Consider the following 21,135-nt stretch of genomic DNA (forward strand, 5'->3'; position numbering starts at 1 on the left):
GCTTGATCTCAAGGTAATAAAATCCTTCTTTGAGCATCAATAAAGCTCACTAAGTAAGTTATATCTTGTTTCCTTAATCCACAAATGGCAAATACGTTGTTTTTACCATTGTTTATGAATTTATAACATGTTAATTGGGCTTGGTAGGCAGATTTTTTTCTGTTATGCTAAGCTAACAACCTGCTATAGTCTAGCTACAATTTCAATGTACAAACATGTGTGTGTATGGTATCAATCTTCTCACCTAACCCTTGGCACAAAAAAAAAGCAAATAAGCATACTTCCCAACATGTTGAACTATTACTAATGTATATATGAATGACTGATTTGATCCATGAATTCATATTATGCTTAAAAACATTGCATTTTAGTCTTTAAGACGGATTGCTATAAGAAAAACACTGGGTCCAGGTTGTCATTTTTCTTCTCACTCAAATGCAGCCAAGCAAAAAAGAGAAGCACAATTTTTTTTTTTACTCCTGAAGACGGGGCCCCTCAGAGGCGCATGTCCCTCAGGGCCTATCTAAGTAGCGTTTTAGACAAGATGCACCAGGATTTACGCCGAGGGAAAAGGTAGCTGCCTTCCCAGTGAACCAACCATATAGCCTTCTCCCTGGAGCTGTGCAAGAGATGTAAATTGGTTACAGCATACACATGGTATATTTATAACATGCTACAAAGACAGGTTGTCATGTATCATATAGGCGTGGCACAGTTTATGGGAGCTTAACTTTTTTATCTGGGTCTTAGCATGTATTTTAATGGATCAGTATAAGTTGCTGCACGAATCTGCTACAAGACACTGGTGCTGGCTTACCGTGCTGTGAATGGATCAGGCCCTTCCTACATCCAGGCTATAGTCGAACCATACACCCCAGCTCGTTCACGTAGCTCTACATCGGGGCCAATCGGCTCGCTACACACACAACTGTTCGCAGTTGTATCTAGATTGTTTGCACTTATTGTAAGTCGCTTTGGACAAAAGCGTCAGCTAAATGTATTGTAATACAAGTTATTTAATAAACATCCTAAGGCCTAGTTTTGCTACCAATGTGAGGGCAGAATAATATTTCTTGTCGTGAGGGAATCCATCAAATGCACTCTGCAGTTCCTCAAACTAACTCACTGTGCGTGGACGAGATGCAGTCCCAGCAACCCATGCGATTCAATTTACTACAAATGCAAATAAGAAAATAGGGGTCACTATTTGTAACCCCCAGAAAATAAAGACATTGTTGAAGGCTCTATTGCCATACGTCTTATGATGTAGTATTGACTGAGATGGCTGTTTAGTACCCCAGAAGCCTTTGACGTGGAGTAGTTGGACAGATATTAATATTTGTCTTCTTTAGTTTGGCACGAAATGGAAAAGGGTCATATTAAAGTTTTTGATTAATTTCCCAAAGAGCTCAATTGAAGCTCCTCTAAAGCGCAAGAAAAAGGCTTGTGCAGAAAGTGTGTTATTACGTCTGTCCAGTGCATATCTGTCTTTTATTCGTGCTATCGCTGATTTTCAAAAAGCCCTTTCATTCTGAACCAGAAAGAGAGGCGGCGCGATTGATTTGGGCACTCGCATTTAGCCATTAACTTTTCAAGCTCATATTCACTTTGCAACTCGCACTTATCATCCTTTTCAACCCTTTTAGAAAGTTTTAGCTTTTAAGCCTCGGGGTAAACACTAATTGAAAATAGTTTATTATCACATTAAAGGATAGGAGCTACTTTCATGTTGAGGTTTCACAATCTTTTGACCTTAGCGGCGGCGACAATAAAGTGAAAGCTCTGTGACAAGTTGCTTTTCATCTTCGTAGCCACCTTTTTCAGCTGAGATCAAGGGCATTAATATTGCTAAGTAAGCTAAGCAACACACTTTTCTCCTGTGCATTGTGGTACAAGAGCTTATAATACACTCTTAATAAGATGAAAAGTTAATTCCATCCACTAATTCACTTCCAGATGTGCCATGTGTCAATATTGAGGGTTTCTCTGCCACCCAGCAGATTGATTTATTTACCTTTTTTTTTTTTTTTTACGATAATGACATTATCCTGGTGAATTTTCCTCCGTCGGCATACAGATATCCTGACGGTCCATGGGTAGTGATGAGCTGCCTATTCTCCGAGCTAGACAACATAGTGCCCGGAGCTATTCAGTATGCAAACAAACAATTGACATGGCTGCTCGACAAGGTGCCACTGGGGATCCCCCTTCAGCTCGCGCAGCAGGAGCAGGTGTAATGTCAGCCGCGCCTTTTAAAAAATACACTCCACAGGCTGATAGACACTACATCTTCCTCCTAAAAAAAAACCAAATGACTTCCCCGCAGGCCCCCCTCCCCTCCCAGAAAAATAATTAAAAAGCAGGCCAAAGAGAGAGAAATCGAGAGACCTGTTGTTTGTTTTGCGTCAGAAACGGAGCGAAAGAGAACATAATACCAAATGATGCTTGCCTGACGTGCCGTTGTCTGTCTGTCATTGATAAAAGTTGGGAGCACAGATATTTAAATGTGAAGCTGGGGTTGTTTTTCTCCTATCAGGATAACTGTCTGATCGGGATTTGCTGCTTGGAATCGCATGAAAACAAATCTGAGAGCTTGTGGTGCTCATGAATTACAGCGACACATTTTTATTTATATTTTGCTGAGACGCTCCAGATCATACCCTAATCCCTCTGTGCTGTCTATGCAAATCACATGTCGCTGGGTTGATATCCATTCTCCTGCTAGGCTCTGGCTGGACACGAAGCTCTCTTGTTGTTTACATCAACTCTGACTCAGAGGACTATCGGGTTTATGCAGCGATGTTGTGTGGGAGTGAAGGAGATACAGTAACAAAGCCATCTGAGTAAACTGGTCTGAATCTGTACTTGTGTCCCTTCATTGCTTGGTGATGACATTCCCATTACCCCCCCCCCCCCCCCCCCCCCCCCAACAACCCATACTCCCAGAACGTAGTCTGTTGAACCCCAGGCAAAATCAAAGCCAAGAAATCACCTAGAGTAACCCCGTAGGAAAGGCATACAAACCTCCAACAAGTGGCATTGTTGTGTGCGTCATGAATGCTCCTCGGAGAAACCCTCACCACGTTGTCACTTCCGATAACCCAGTCTGAAGGCTCGAACATATACAGTATAAGCTGTGAAGGTTTAAAGGATGAAATGAAAAGGAACGCATCAACAAATCAGACTTGACACGTTTTGTTCTTCCTCCAGAGGAAAGCGGAAAGGGCCCTTTTTTTTTTTTTTTTTTATAAAAGAGAAATGAAATGGATAAAAATACAGATGTTCCTTTTTTTTCTCTGTCTCTCTCGGAGGAATTAAGGCTCAGATCTTCCCCTCTTTCACGTCAAATGCAATCTATTTCCACTTTGATATCATTCACTCCAGTTGAGCAAATTTCGAATGTAAACTGACCCGTGTGTCAGCATTATTGTATTATCCTAACCTGCGTCTTCCCGAATATAAAGTGCTGTGAAACAAGACGGATCACATTGTAATGCGTATCTGTGTTTTCTCACTATAGTTGGAGCCGCAGACTTCCTGCTCTATGGGAGTCTTACACTGCGAGAGACGAACGTAATCTTGGCACCGCCGCAGATGTTTCATCTACTGTTATTGTAAATAGAGCGCGCCTTTCCAGGATGCGGTGATACATGTTATCAGGTGTTATTTACTCGCTGTAATATGACCTCTCGCAATGTGATAAACAGATTTAGTTTGTCTCTTTCTTGTTGCCAGGTTTCAGCTTTGTCACACACACATCCCTCTGATAGTAAATATTGGCTTACACAGTAGTAAGGATATATTGTATATGCAGTAGTACATCAATGCTATTTAAAGATATATTGTTCTTACTATCAGTAAAGTACATTTATTTAGTTATTTAGAGTGATTTATGAATCATAAATATTACATTTTTCAGCCTCAGTACATAACTTCTTTTTAATTTAATTTGATTAATTATCTTTTTCACAACCAAATTAACGCTTTACTTCATCTTTCTGTTAAGTTTTTCAAAATAAGAAATGTATAATCAGCCAAGAAGTAATCTTTGTTTTTCAAAATAAAAGAAATCCGGTATCAGTAGGGCTTAAAAAAAGTTTAAGAGGAAGTAAACCCTTCCGCTAATTACAATGTTATTTAAAGTAATAACTTAAGAGTTGTCTTGATACAAAATCCAGTTTGACAATTAAAACATTTTTCTTGTTTACTGTCCTAAAGAGTTTGATGGCGCGGTACAGGAAAACATTCCTCGCTTACCTTTTACGATGCTATTTCTTTACAGTTATGGTGTCAAGACTCTACCCAAGCATAAACAAAGCTGTTGTTGCGTGAGAAAAGGTTTCCTCAAGAGCCACATGGCTGCCTCTGATACTGGGCAGACACTCAGTTGCTTCGCTGAGCACCAGCTCTGATTCTCAGATTGCAAAAAAAACAAAACAACCCAAAAGTCAGTGGGATCAACAGCAAAATAAAGATGGGAATTAAAGGGGGGGGGGAATTAAATGAGTAATAAAGACCAACTTTTAAAGCTTTGACTTGCGTCTCATACTGTTACAGTCCAAACGCTCAGATGTCTGGGCACCGGGCCCAAACACTAACCTTTTTGGGAAATACGCAAATGTGCCTTTTTTAAATGCTGAGAATTACACGAGAAGATCAATACCACTCTCCAGTCTGTATGGTAAATAGGTATAGATTATAGGTCCAAGACTTTGGAATAGTAGTTGTACTGAATACATCCCGCTTGAATATGATTATTACAAACCCCCAGAGGCCTCTGTGTCAAACTGTCACACTTTGAATACACCAAGTCCCCCATCACTCTCGTGAGTGCTGCCTGTTATCAATGTTTTAATGTGCAAAAATGACGCAGCAGTACGAATCATTACACCCTAATATTTAAACCGAATAACAGAGTGAGAACAGGCCACAACGCCAACCCACATTTAAAAATGTTTTATAGCTGTGATCCACTTCACGTCTGGCATGATAAAGGCAGATGTGTGATTTTTACGACTTGATTGCTTTGTGCAACGTAGGAGTCGTTGGGCATTTCTGTGGATAAAAATGGATGTGTTTTCATGTGCGTCTCTGATTTGGCTGTAAATGCAACTGATGTTTATTTCTTTTGTAAATGAGTTATTGGCATATTCTCAAATCCAAGCTTTTCCAAACAGCCCCCCCCCCCCCTCCGTCTGCAGCTACGCTCAACAGCTCAACGATCAATCACTGGCAGCTCTCCTCCTCTATCCCCTATAGTGTGTTTGTGTGTGTGTGTGTGTGTGTGTGTGTGTGTAAGTAAGAATTAGAAACTCATATCATCTGTTTTGTCGACACTGAAAAATGTCTCCAAAAAAGTGGTAATTTACATTCGTATTGTTTATTATTATTTTATATGCATGGCATGGTGGGGGGGGAGGGGGGAATAGAATCGTCTGCCTGCTCTTCGTAGTGCAAAAGTGATGAAAAATGATGCAAGGATTGAGATTAATTTTCCTTGATTCTACAGACCATTGGGGGATTTATCTGGGCAGGCTGGTGAGAAACTGGGCTTAAATCGAATAGGAACGTCTTCTGTCTAATACCCCTTTGGTCCGAAACTGCTGAATAGGAGTGAAAATCATCTCTAAGACTGTGTCTCCCTCACCCACTTCCCACTTTCTACGCTTTCAAAGATGGTCAGCATTTTTTACTTTTAAGTGTGTCAAATTTTGAATGAGGACATTATTCCTCTTTCTGAGCCCTACTTTCTCTTCGAGGGCGACCGCGGCGGCTTAAATGCCTCGTTAGGCATCGGGAGGGGACATTTTCTCAAAGGATAACAATCATATCCGCCAGTTGCGATTGGCGGATGGCTCAGATGAGATTCATAAAGGCCCACACTTGTTCAAGTGCTGGTAATGAAGTCGCTGATGATGTCCATGAAACAAGGGAGGGTGCCCTGTGATCATGGAAATAGGGATGAAAACATTCCAGCAAGACCATACCACTATTATTCTAAGTACCAGCAGTTCGGACTTATGAAACGGGACGAAATAACACAACTGGGCTATTGTGACGCCCCTGAAGAAATATTGAGACATAAAACTGTTTATCTTATCCCACTGTCTTTTCAATAGGGTTGTATAGGTCACTCTTTTATGAAGATAAATAATAAATACACGAATGACTTCCGAACCCGTGTTGTATTCTTCAGTTTGCTTTGGCACCCTTGTTTTGTCAAACTTTTTATATATATTTTTTTTTTTTGCTGTTTTTGTGTCTTAATACACAAATGTTTATTTAGGATTCTCCTTTAAAAAAAACAACTAAAGGTCAACATAATTTACTTCAGTTTTGCCTCTAATGAATAACCTCTCACAATTTAGAAGCATATCATCCTTCCTTATTGAATGGTGCCCTTTAATAATAGCTTCTTGTGTTGTGCTAAAGGTCACAAAGTTCATCAAAGCAACCCTATTTACTGCCTCCATGATGTAAAATACCAATATAATCGCCATGGTTATGCATCATGGATACCACTGTGAGCTATATTCCCACTTTTTATTCATAAAGCATGCAACCTAAATTGGAATTATACCTTGTTTGTGCTAAATACTGACATTTAGGCCTCCAGTTACTTCAGGGGAACTCTGGGCGACATTTAGCAGGGTGTTAGACAGGATACCACTTGCCGACTGTCAACAAAACAATACCAAGAAATAAATTGGAAGATGGGGGGGTGAGGTGCAATGTAAGCTTAGGAGAGAAGTAAAACCAAAAAAAAAGAGGAATCCTGAGTGAAGATCTGCCAGTACGCCTTTGGAGGGCATGGCAAGGACACAGAGGCGGGCGCCAGCGGTAAGGGCGATCCTCAAACAAACGCCTTCACCGGTGAGAGGATTAAGCCTTGGGCTTTGAAAGTTAGAGTGGGATTGAACTGTGCAGCCGTGTTGAAAATACAGCAGAAGCACTTTTTTTTTTCTCCCCTCAATGTTCCAGATGCCTCCAGATTGGATCGGGTGTGTGTCGGGAGAAAGATTCACCCCTGTTTTTTTTATTGAAGTTGTTTGCAGGCGTTATTTCCTGCTTCTATTGAGGTGCAAATATTTGTATCAAGCTGAAGAATCTCCTTGACCATGTCACAGCATTGCATGGGAAGACTTGAGGGCTTCCATTGATCACTCCAGCCCAGCACAAGTATCCCATAAATAAATATAAGACTACGCAGAGAGCGGGGCAGATCACAGATCGTTCACAAAGACCGTGGATATTGGATCACCTTGTTTTCAAGAAGTACCTCTCAACACAAAGATTGCCACAAGCTGTGCCTCGGCACTATCTTCTATTCCTCACTTCTTTTTTTTCCGCTCCGTGCCGAAGAGACCTCGCTACAGTGCGATGTTGGGAAAATTGAATGAACAACCCTCCCTAGGAGACTAATAATATCATGGATCCTGAGTGCTTGCTCTCTGTGATGAGGCCTAACAGAAGGCTTGACAGGAGAAAATGATGTGTTGTTCTCTGCTGGGATAACAGTCCAGGTCCCACTCAGACGACTACAGCTGAGATATGAAGTGTACATAAACCACAGGTTTTTTTGTTTTTTGGATCCTCCAAGGGCCGCGAGGGAAGAGAAAAACTCGTAGAGCAAGGGAAATGAGTGACACCGAGGAGCGAATGGTGGCTGCCGAGAGACCCTCAAGTACCGCGTGTGCATGCGTGCACTCTGTCACTCTCAATACACATACACATACAAAGCACTCACTTCAAAGCATCTAGAAATTCAAGACACACTTCAAATGAAGTATAGCAAATTACTTCACAAGTTGAATCCTTAACATTTCTATGAATATTTCATCACTGAGCAAATGTTCCTCTTGCAGGAAGGACTGGGGGGTGGGGTAACGCTGATGGCAGTAATGGTCAAAACCACTTACTTACTACTGATATTTTTTATGTCAGAAATGTACATACTACTTAAAGCCTAATGAAAGCATGACTCACCGCAGTTGCCGCATATGCGAGAGGAATAACTTCAAAATAATTGGCTGTAAATAAAAGATACATTTATTACAACTGGGTCAGATTTGTGCTTTTTATTTTATTGGCAACGCTTTTACAATTAAGCCATTAGAACTGTACTCGTGTCACTGAAATGATAGCAGCTCCCCAAAACAAGAAAACAAGTCTGGGCTTTCCTACTGACACAACTTAAGGGACTGCAATAAAAAAACAAAACGGCAACAGTGTTTTTTATTCTCCTGAATCTCCGACATACATAGAGAAGTTTGCAACGTGATCAGCAGTGAAATGTGTCAAAGCGTGACCTCGATGGCCTTGACCTTAACCAGAATCATGGTTATTATTGTAACCGTGACTATGAAGGTCCTAAACCTAAATCGAGTAGTTTTTGGGCCTAAAAACATCATACATCTTTTCAACAAAGATTAGTAACGTCAATTACGTAATTCTGCCGATAGATGCGTCGAATCAAAGAAATGCTTATATGTGTTGTTCTAGAGCAGGGGTGCCAAAAAGGTCGATCGTGAGGGTAGTGCGGGTAGATCGAGATATATATATATATATATATATATATATATATTCCCCCAACAGAACCCTGTGAAACTCAAGTTTTCTTTTTTTTTTGTTTTCTTGCCTTGCGCATTCACATTCCCTCCTCCGCTCTGTTTCGCTCCCACACACACACACACACACACACCTACTTTTAACAGGTAGATACTTGGACCTGGAGATTTTGAAAGTAGCTCACAAGCCAAAAAGGTGTGGGCACCCCTGTTCTAGAGGGTATGGACAAACCACACATTTTATTGTATAATTAAGAAGTTTTTTTGGGCTATTTAGTGGCAAATAATCAACACAAATCTTTAACCTCTGAAAAACAACACTTGTCTTCGTCCGAGGGATTACTCTGTTTTTAATTGCTTCTAGGAATTACTGCTGATAAAGTTTGAGTGCTGTACAGTAGATGGCGCTCTCTTCTCTGTTCAATCACGGCAGCTATTATTGTTACCTGGCCGGTTCTTTTGTGTATTCCAAGCCATAGGAACGTGGATGTAGCATCTCACCTTTTGTTTTTGGTTTTTGGCTTTAAAGCTTAGATTTTGGTCGGCCACTTCCTGGTCGGAAAATTCCAAATTTGGTTAAAAGGCCTCCACAGCTAAGCGTAGTAGTGCAAGACATCTGTCGATCAAGCTAAGCCATACCCTTCCGTCAGTATGACTCCCTATAATAGGATGTGTAACTGTACTAATGAGCCCACTCAGAATCAACAGTATTGTCTACAGCTCTATGCAGCTTTCAGTTAATTCCATGCATACTGTGGAGTCACAATGGGTGAGGCAGAGCAGTATAAGAAGAAACAGTCGGCTACCTGCCCCACAATGGATAAAACTAGTGGACACCTTCAAACTTTTATAAAGATCCAGGTATTTTGGAATCGAGGATTCAGCAAGCAACTCTCGGGCTGACCTCTGGTAATAAAATAATAAAAGAAATTCCAATGTAATGCCCGTGTTGTTCTGTGTTTGCTAAATGTGTACGTAGGCAGTTGTCTGGTAACTTGTGAGCCATACACTTGATAAATGATACATATCGAGGCGCGAGTTTGTTTTGCACTCTTTCTGCTCCCCATTTGTCAAAAGTCACCTACAGCAGCTTTAATATATTTTTAATGAAGTCGTATTTCTTTATAAAAAAATCACCACCGGAAAAAGAGAACCTTGTGGTGAATAATTTAAACCACTGTAGGTGTTAAAACGACACTGCAAGTTTGTGTCTCGCCTCAGATTTCTTCATTAAGCGATTTTGATGGATAGTTTAAAAGCTATTTCCAGAACGCCCCGGTGTTTTTTTTTTTTTTTTACATTTTGAAAATCCAAAGCAAAGATGAATGACGGCTCGGCGAGTGATGTTATTGATTAGACAGGTGTATGAAAGGTTTATGCAATGCTGGGAAATAGATTCTCTGTGGCTTAGATTACTGAAGTCATTTGTTACAGTGGTCAAGTGAACACAACTGAAGGTATTGTGAGCAAAAAAATAGGTTTAATGAATTTCCTTTTATCTTTTTATAATTCTCATTACCTCAAACCTTTCCTACCTCCTGACCTATTTTCTTGCTCTTGCTAGTCATAGTGGAGCTCTGTTGTTGCCAAATACATGCAAATTAAACAGTAAAGGTCTCCAGAGATGGTACTTAAAACTACTTCTCACAGGTAAGAAAATGCTAATTCTAGGTATGAAGATGTACAAACGGTATCATATCTTACAATAAATACAGTAAATGTGTCAATGCACGTCAATAATACGTCCGAGACATATCATCTGGCATTTGCCCCACACGAAAAACCTACGTTTGAATGCGTTTTTTTATTTGCCTTTTAATGTTCTATTATAGAACATTTTAGGATGAGCAAGGGCAAGAAATTCAAAAGTTTGAGCTCTGGCTTTATCGGCATCTACAAATCTCCCAACTTGTAAATTGGGCGACATGGGAAAACCCTTGGCAATACATTAGAAAAGTGTTCGAAGCCAAAGCATCCCATTGATTTGACCTGTGTGGGCCTTGCAAGTATGAGCCATTAGTATATTCTCAGATGCTGTTTTCAGATTTGTTTGTGCAAACGAGGTCCCACGATGATTGCTTGGTAAACAGATCCAAGTATTTTTTTTACAGCTATCAATCTACTAGATAGCAGGGACACCATAACCCGTCCTTGGGCATTCATACTTTTTCTTCCATAGTCCTTATTTTCATTTTTGCCGAGTAAAATGTTCTGAGCATTTCTTCCTCCCTTTTCGCAAATTAAATGTTGAACAGACTTGTTTTGTGAGTGTTTCAAAAGCCTTTTATGTTTTTTGGTTGCTGCTTATTTGTCAGACAGCGGCATATTTATTTTACAATAGGCCGGTGACGAGTGCAAAGCAAGCTTCTTTTTCTTGAGGGATTCATGTTCTGTTTGTTGTGCTGATGCACTGGGTTGATCGTCGACTTTCATTTCTTACTGAGGAGAGGATCTAGACATGAGTATTGATAGAAATTGCACAATATTCAAAGTTTACTCAGCAGATGTCCTCTTGACTAATAAATAATACAGATGCTGTTTACAGTACACCATGCCACAATGATGTAAAAGAGTCAAGTTCAGTGTACTAATACTACTCCTTTGAAGCCACTTTCATTGTGCTTTTATTTGATTTTTTTCTAATGCTGTGCAAATATAGTTAAATAAATCACAGTATTGCCAAATCACATGTTTCAGTATATCTATAAAAGTTAGTAAAAAACGATCCTTGGATAACTATTCCAAACCTTTTGGTATACCATAGTAGTGAGCAGTGATGGACTTTGTACTCACTTTTCGGTACTTGTACTTTTTTTTGCTAGCAAAAATATTGTAGTTTTTATGGCACCATGTTTATTTGATCACTTTTAAAGATTGTACACACCAAACATATGATACGCTTATAAAATGTGATGCATTATTGCGGATCAAACAACCCAATAGTATATAGCTCTACAATAAAAATGTTATATACACATTAATGCACCTGTAAATAATAATCCAATAGTACGACACTTTGCATATATTGCTTAAAAAATGGAAATAAAACTTATTTTTTTCAGTGCAGGACTTATGTTTTGAAAGGAGTATTTTCATAGTCCTGATGGTTTGAGAGCACCATACCTCTGTTTAATTGTTTTGTTACAAATTATGCATAATGAGATAAGCATTTTTAATTAAAAAAAAAATAGAATCCTCCAGGGCGACGGACAAGTTCAACTGGCGTGAATCGTCGAATCATACTGGGATAAGAAACATAATTCCACGTAGTGAGAGTTGTTGTGGCTTGGAATAATTGTAGGAGGGGAAATGAGGATCAAACAGGTTTCTGTTTTCCGTTTTCTGAACAAAAATCCCAATAAAGCAAAAATGAAAACAAAGTGATGACATTTCTTCAAGACAAATTATAGTTTATTTAGGAAATTAACATAATCATAAAAATGATAGCACATAAATACAAAGTATAGCCAAACAAGAATTCAAAAAAGGAAAACAAGTTAATGCTAATACAATAACAGATATCACAATAGTGTAATTATCCATGTCAGTTGTGCAATTTCCATAAGCCGCTTCTTCCACCTTTCTTTTAAAAAAATGTAATTGGATGTTTTCGATCCTCTTAAAATTCAGTTTATTTGAATGCAACTTCTGTAACATTAATTGAGTTATAAGCTTCAGGGCAGAAATGTAATATCGTGTATTATTATTCTTAGGCACTTTACCCTATAATACAAAGAAAAATTAGTTGTTTATTATGTCCCAATGTGTTTGGAGCCAAACCAAAAAAACTAATATAAATAAGACATGGTTTACATTTCCACTGACACGTTTTCCCTCCCCCTCATTCCTCCAACACATGGCCAATAAGCACTCCAAGTGACCAAAATTCACCCGCAACAGATTGTAACACATGAAAAACTCAATTTGTGAAACTAATTTGTTAGTGTATAAGTGACATTACACTTGCACAACAGTCATTTAAGTGTTTTATCGAGTGCAAGGCAGTTTCAGAACTTCACAATAAAATCAGGATGAAAAACATTTTAATTTCCATGTGTTTAATGTAGAAAAATGTGTGTTTTAGAGTGTTGCATGTTTTGCTTTTTCAAGTGTCTATTGACCCCAATTGACTGTGCTGGCAAGCTGCATCAGCCAAGTGTGACAGAAGAAGTTTACGCTGTACAACAAAAATACTTTTAATCAGAGTCATGTGTCACGATGGGAAATGGGAGGAAATGTAGTCCATGTCAACAGGCTCCTATAGACTTATTTAGAGGATGCTTGTATTTTAATAGGGTTATAAGAGAATGCAGTAGAACACCCTGTGAGAACATACTGTATATAATATCTGAAAAGGGTAATTTATTGGATTTTATAGAGGAAACCTGCAGGCTGTGTGTGTGTGTGTGTGTGTGTCTCTCTCCACACTCTGCTAGTTTCTGAGCGCCGAATAACAAGGTAAAACAGTACAAAGGGGGTTGCAGCCATGCAGCAACAAACCTGTATGAACACAAGTTGTGGGATTACATTTTTAATATCTATTTTGTTCTCATCATACTTACACGGTGCATCTTTGATATTCAAACGGCCCCTGTTACAGACGTCGCGTCAGATGTTTGTCTTCGCCATTTTCTCGCCAATTCTTCCAAAGCAGTTGGCACCCATCAACATTCTAACAATGTGCCTTGGCACCAGAAAGCCATTTGCAACTATTTCAGAGCTGGGAAGAAGAAGAAGGGGTTGAAAAAACAAAAACAAGCGTCTGCTTGTTTTTAGTTTCATTCTGTTCTCAGACTGAGCATCTGGAGTCTCTTTTTGAGGATATTCAAAAACAAATAGACTGTAGGGGTTCCAGAGTTTCAGCAGGTCTCAGAGAGCCATCTTGCTCTCACTTATTATTTTTCTCCGTCGCTCGTTGCCCACCATACCATGCTGTTTACGAAGATTACACTGCATACAGTGTACGTCCTGAACGGCATTTTCCTGCTTTCTTCATGTGTTTATTGAAAGCGTTGCATCATGCAGAAAATAACATCTAGAAAAAGTAACTCATGGGTTGAAATAGAGTATTAAAATATCTCCCATCTACCTGCTTTTTAACATTTTGCCTTTGAATCATTAAGACATGGACGGGCTTGCAACATCCCCCTTTTTTTTTATATCTCTTATTAGCAATGCTAATGTGACCCCAAGTGATGTGAAAGGGAATCAATTGAATAATGCACCTGTGCTCACATCCTCCCACCTAGCTCCACCAAATTTCCACAAAAGAGCAGTTATGCATAAATGTTCCCCCCGCGGGAGTGGTTGCTAACACATAGACGCCTCTGAAACCTGCTCGTCTTGATCTTTCAGCGGGATAATCAGCGAGGTGATTGCCGTGAAAAGTGAGCAGACTACAGAGGAGACTTTTTTAAAAGTAGACAACCTCGGTTTCAACAAAGTTCCAAAAGAAAAAAAAATCTTTGCAAAAGGGGGTTACAAGTTCCTGGAAGACAAAAAAGCGAGCGACTGATTGCCATGCCACACCTTGTCACCTCGCGCTAATGCTCACGTAACGTTTCAAAATCGACTTCTACTTCCCATTTTACTCCCCGGTGAGATAACAAGAAAGCAGTTTTCGTCCTTCTAATTCTCAACATTACGATTGCTTGTTTTTTTTTGTTTTTTTCAGTCTGACTCCCTGCTTATCTCCTAAAACCAATCACAGGGGTACCTGATAAAAGGATATAATTAGAAAAGTGGAGGAAAAAAAAACCCACACTCCTGCTCAGAGTGTAAAATGACTGCTGAGGGGTCTTTTTGGGACTAAGGCAGCGCGTCGTTTGTTTTTCTCTCATGTCTCCGTAAACCAAAGTGGGCCAAAAACATACCTTGAAGTAATAGTGGTACCGTGTTGAGCCAGATGTACCATTTTTGTGCCATAATGTGTCTAGTTTTTAATAGGAAATGCACTCAATTCATAGTTTTGCATGAGGTATTTTTTGACGGAGTTATTATTGACAAAGGGGGCAATAGATACACACACGTACTGTATTTACATACTATTTTTGGGTTATTTACTCGATGCTGTATACTTCGACTGCACTACATTTCAGAGGGAACTATTATACTTTTACTCCAACATTTATTTGACAGTAACTCAGCAATGCAGGGTTTTATATTAAACCAGCCGTTCCCAACCTGTTCTTACAAAAAAGCATAGTGTGGCCCCTTCTTCATTTCCAGTGTAATTTTAAAAAATTATAATTTGAGAAATGTAAAAACTAAGATTTTGTAGCTAAACCTTTCTTCTTTCCTACTCAAGTAATCATCTTAAGACTCCTCAGATTTATAATGTGACCCTCTGGAGGGTCCTCATACCTAGGTTGAGCACCAGTGGCCTTACCTGCAGAACGGTATACACACAGTAGTTGAAAACTAAATCCGTCCAGACCAGTTACAACTGTAAAATGCTATTTACGCACTGAGGCATTAAATAATGCAACAAAAATATATATATATTTCATGGGCCATTTTTCTGCAGAGCAAGCACTTCCATTTCTTTCTGATGTATCTTTTTTTCATTACCGTATTGGTGCTTTTACTTAAGCAAAAGATCAGAGCACTTCTTCCACTACTGTAGATGCTCTTGTGTGCCAATATATATTCAGGAAAGAGCTTATGCAAAAAAAAATAAAAGAAATCCCCATGTATCCCTGTGACCTTCTGACCATTTCTCCAAACTCCTCAACCTTATGAATAAGTCACATCCATAGATTTGTGTATGAAAATAGGTGAGCAGAGGGTGACGGTGGCCGGCTGCCAAGTGAAATAGGCTATACAGTGCTTAAGCGTGATGGATTGGTGGCACTCGCCTGGCATAATAGCTCTGTAGTGGACCAGACCCCTGTTCAAAGAACAAGCTTATACATCATGATAATGCAGACACCCAGCTAATACTCAGTCCCCACATGCTACAAAGGTACCGGTTCCTACATCCACAAACTTGATGGATTAAGACAAACAGGTTATTTATGGACCGAGCCAATGCTCCGGGAGCTTGTTTGTGCTTTGCCCACACATCTGTTTGCTGAAGGGGAAAGAGGCTGGACAGCGAGGACTTCTGAAGCGAACATTACCCTGCGAGCGGCTGGCATGAAACAAATCCAAATCAAACGCCAAACTGAAAGGCAAGTTGATATGGAACAATAGCTTTTTGTCCTTTTTATAAACTTAAAAAGATTCTTTTTTTGTAGAGAGTGTGTGGGCTAGATGAGAGTCGTTACAAAGTGAGCTTCTTTCAGCTTGAAAAAGCCAAAGGGAATAGAAATAGCCTATTTGTACTTTCCTTTGGCACAAAATGCCCATGACTTATTAATAGTTTGTACTGTATACCGATGATCATTGCACTGCTCCTTTCTGGAACACTGTGTTTGTACCTTTTGTCCTTTCTGACTTACTGTAGTTTTGCTCTGCGCTAGAAAGTTTTACAAAAGCTAGCTGTTCCTGCTGCGTTAACTTTTCTTTCAGTCCGCAAATAACATTTAATTACCTTTTTAATACCTTAAAGCCGTTGACTTATTCTATAGCTAACCCGCAACAAGCATGAACAACAAGAATTGCTAGCTAGCAGAATTGCTAGCTCATGTTGAATGCCGAGTTGTTGTTGAGACATTGAATTGAATTGTTAAGTGATCATTTTTGTCTATGTTCGTGTTCAAAAAGAATCTGAAAACTTTGTAATGTACTCTGACTGAGAAACCTGCTTCCTGGGTATTTATCGGAGGTACCTGTTAATATCCGTCGAGCTATAAAGCCACACATCGCACTAGCTCGATAGGGTAAAGAAAGGTCTGCCTTTTTTGGAGTCACATTTCACTGACTATTGGTATTTTTTACAATATGAAGAGACTCAAAAAGGTAAACACTTGTTAATCCAGCAATTTAAATTTGAGATAGTCTCGATCTGAGAAACGAGAAGTAGCTATCCATACACCGTTTGGGAGATGACAATGGTAATTACTTATTAATAATTAATGGGGACCCAGATTGACAGACACACTTGTGTAGTTATTGTTAATTCAAATGCACCATCTGACCTCTATTGTTGCGGCATTACAAGATGGATCCATGGAGTCGTACTGTTTACGTCCAATTTTCTTTTTTATAATCCTTTTGTCAAATCCTCCAATTGTGGTAATCATGAGCTCCTTAAAGCTTCACATTTTTCCTAACTGACAGGGTTGGAACTTGGTTTTGTGCGTTAGTATATCATCAACTTCGAGGTTTGACAAATTTCATTGTATCCTTTCCCGGACATTTGCATGTTTCCGCACTGCCTGGTATCTTGGACAAGTTTAGCTATTATGCTATTCTAACTGCAAAGTGTTTTCAGCTATACCAGGTGTGTCGAGTATAGACTTAAATATTTCAACAACTATTTGATGGATTGCTGTACAGACATTCATGGTCCCCAGACAATGAAGTCTGCAGACTTTGGTAATCCCCTAATTTTTGCCATCTAAAGGTTGATTTTTTTTAAATGCTATTGGTGAAATGCCTCAATAAATATTGAGTGGATTACCATTAGATTGGGTACTGATATACATCGTGCCCAGAAGATGATTCATAATGACTTTGGTGTACTATTCCTTTAGCACCACCATATCTCAACAACTACTTGTTAAGAGACATTCATGGTCCATAGAAGACGAATCATAATGATTTAAATTATTATCATCCACTTTTCTTCTACCACCACCGTGAGGGAGACATTTATAGTTTGAATGCGAAATGTCTTGGCAGTCATTGCATGGACCATTGACATTCATGTCCCCCTCCGAAAAGTTAAATTTAGTAGAAACCTTTGTTTTGTACGTTTTTGCTTTTTCGTCTAGCGCCATAATAAGGTCAACATTCTAAACTACCCAATTACTTTGGTAGCGGTGCTTTATGTTTAGTGCTAATTAGAAAACGTTAGTATGCTAAACATCAGCATGTTTACTTTGTAATTTGAGTGTTTATCCTGGTGGCATTATCATTTAGGTCAAAGCATGGCTGTTGACTCTAGTGTTGAAGACAGAATCTGCCCGGATGAATCTTATTTATGGCACCTTTCTTGTTCCACTCTGAATGTTTTTGCACGGGAGCTAAAAATCCCAGGACACAGGTTTTCTGAGACGCTTGCGTGCTTTATCACAATTTCCACGGCTCGTGCTTCCACACTTGTGCATTATTTACTTCCAACTCTTCAGACATGTAACTATCTGAATACATGTGTCTGTCTGAAGGAAACAAGCTGTTTACAGAAACAGAGATGTACTTTATAAAGCACAGGTACATCTCCAGAGTTTGCCCTTTGGCTGATTTATTAAGCTAATGAGAGTATACTAATATGGCAGCGGGAGCCTGATTTAATAAAATTGATGGGTTACGCTTCACGTTCTTCATTGTGAGAGCTGTGAGCTTATGATGATGCATTCACTGGGTGTAATCTTGGATCGTAGATCTCGCATCATTTGTGCCATATTTGGAGCACATTACGTTCTTGTGCTTCTCTTGCAAATTGGAACTGCCTCAATAAGCATCCTCAACACCTCACCATGATATTCTCATTATTGATTGTTTTTGTCGAATTATCCAAGGTTCAAAATCGCATATAACCATAACACTAAAATGTGGAGCTTACAGGGGTGGGGGGGGGGGGGAGACTCAACCTCAAGTATTTTCAGAGGTGCATTCCTTCTCCCTGAGCCCCACATTTGATTAAAAGTGAGACTGCATTACTAATTTGCGGCACACACATTTCAATGGCATTACGTTTGAAGTGAGGAGGAAAATCTCCAGTTCACTTTAAATCTCTTCGCTTGGTAAACCTTTTTGTTTTCTAATAATTTCCACACCAGAGAAGGTGGGCTGAATACTCTAATCTCATAAGCGGCTTAATTCAGATACTGTGACTTCATTACATTCTCTGCTGTTTGTAAACTATTCTCCTGAAAATGGCGAGTTGCTAAGGTTGACTGGAAGATGGGGTGCATAAAAAAACCCCACAGAGAAAGCCTGTTTTTCTTTTTCTTTTTTTACACAAAGCCATGTGTGCGGGTACACCACACTCCAGAGGCTCGAGATGTATTAAAAGTTTGACCAGAGCTCCTAATAAAAAAAAAAAACTTTGGCTCCCACTGTGCAATTAAGCAGGAGCTGAAACTATTGATTTGATCTTTTGTTTCGTCGATCCCACCCACCTGTTACATTGACGTCAGGGGAATCATCACCAACCACAAACACAGATGCCCAGAAAGAAAAGTGGTTGCGCCCTGCAAATATTTTGAAGACACAATATTTTGTCATGTACATCGGAGAGGATAGACTAAATACTAGAGGCACCTCTCAGTCTATAGCAAATCTCCTCCACAATGACCATAAAGTTAAATCAACACAACAATAATTTTAATTTATTCGATGTCATTTATTTACATTTTAACCTTCACGACCGTAGGATATATTAGGGCTAGGTGTACCCAATAATCTGGCTGACTGAGTGCCAGACACTGTGTGTATATTATATGCATGCTATACATATTAATATACAGTATTTAACAAAATATCAGCAAGGCAACAATCCACATTTGAATCCTTTTTTATAGATTTTTATGAGGTTCTTCTTTGAAACTATGTTTGAAATTCTCTTCATGCTCAGACATTGTTGCAGTCACTTGTAAGACTTCTACGACTTGAGTATTAGATTATATAACTTGATGGATTTGTTTTCAGTGTAGGGTTTGCCCTTTTTTAAACCTATTGTCAGTATGTGTAATAATTGTTACTGGTTAATGGTTATTAACATTGAATAAATTGACTCTATAGTTACATACATAGATTATTGTCCCAGTGTCATATTTCTGTCCAGAAATACCATAGATGTAAATGATAATAATCCAAAATGATATTTCACGCTATTGTCACTAACATTATAAAGCAAATAATAATTGAAAACCTTGACACTTTGCTGGTGGCGCAACATGATGAGTCAGTGGATCACCAAAAGTCATTAGAATTCATCCTCTGGGGACTAGGAATATCTCCACCAAATCAAGTTGACCAACCGGCCAACATTGCCAACTCTACAGCCTGTAAATACACTACCCCAGTTCGCCAAGCTTTATGTCATGAAATGCGCATCCCTATTTCAGATGTAATACTAAAGGCATAAGACGTTTTAACCTCAGCAGATTTGACATCACATTGTTGTTTACAGAGACCCTTCATGACAGAGCCATGTAGTTGGACTAACCCAACCGAAACGGGTCTTTGAGGCCACACATAGTTGTTTTGTTTGAAGTTTGAATGAAGAAGAATCTGAAATCCTACTGCTTTACGAAGAGGTATTGTATTAACTTTCACCTGCTGAGATGTGAACGATTTTGTTGCGCAAAGCCCAACTAGCGAGGCTCTTTTTATCCGCCAAGAATTATATCAGCTAAAGAAACTGCTGTATAACAAATTGCGTACTCCGATATATAAAATATGAAAGTGGAACGAGTGTCTGCAAAAGCCACGGAACAATCATGAGGCAGTCTCAGAGCAGCTGTGCCTGATGAGGACAGATGTCTGTGTCAGGTTGTAAACGGCTTCTTTACTGTTTACAGCGTGAGCCTGCTGCGTCCTTGACTGCCCCAGTCATGCATTTTGATTAACTCCGATTGTGAATTGAGTCCTGCCAGGATCACTGTGACAACTCCAGCAAAAGACCTTCCGAAAGAGCAAATTGATACTACTCCGCCAATCACTGCACTTTCATTTGTCGCAATGGCAAACCTCATCACTGAGACGAATATAGCTCACTCTACTGGGGCTGGGCCCTCCCACACACGTCGGTCCCACGGAGATAGCGAGGCTACTAAAACATGTTATAAGGAGATTCCAAGATGCATAATTGAACAGTTTGCACCCAGCTTGATAGCTGGCAATCTGCTTCATTAATCAACTCCCACGGAGTTATGAAGGCACGAAGAGGGGAGGTTTGTGAGAGCAAACATAATAGGATGACATTGGATGGTCCACAAACTATATACAAACCTCATCGGCAGCAGTTGGAATATAGAATGTAGGGAAGGTGCTAAACTATATTTTACATCTTGTAGCAATGCAACATGACCAAATGTCTTGTTTTATTTAACATTATTAGCATTAATCAATCACGGCAATTCCGGAAAAAAAAATTCTGAACTTGTTAATTGGGTAGCGGCTTGGCATTCAAAGAGACATTTCAATATGAAGTCATTCCTGTTTCTACTCGATGTAATTAAATGCGTCTCCAGCTCCATTGGATCAGAAATTTAAATGCTAAATCACTCATGTGTAAGTGTGTACAAGATCCGTGTCGGTGTCCAACGAAGCCAATTAAACTCGGTCATCTGGCGCATTACTGCTCGTCTTCCAGAAAAGTCTACTTTTATGGGATGCACTCTTTGCTCTATAAGGAGTTTTGATCCCCATCCCTTAACTTTTTGGCTCCCTTTCTTGGCGTCTTGGCACTTTATGGATTGATATGAAGTCAGCAAAATGTTTGACCTAGCCGCTG

This window comes from Cottoperca gobio, chromosome 18 (assembly GCF_900634415.1).
Source record: "Cottoperca gobio chromosome 18, fCotGob3.1, whole genome shotgun sequence".
In the NCBI taxonomy this organism is placed as follows: domain Eukaryota; kingdom Metazoa; phylum Chordata; class Actinopteri; order Perciformes; family Bovichtidae; genus Cottoperca; species Cottoperca gobio.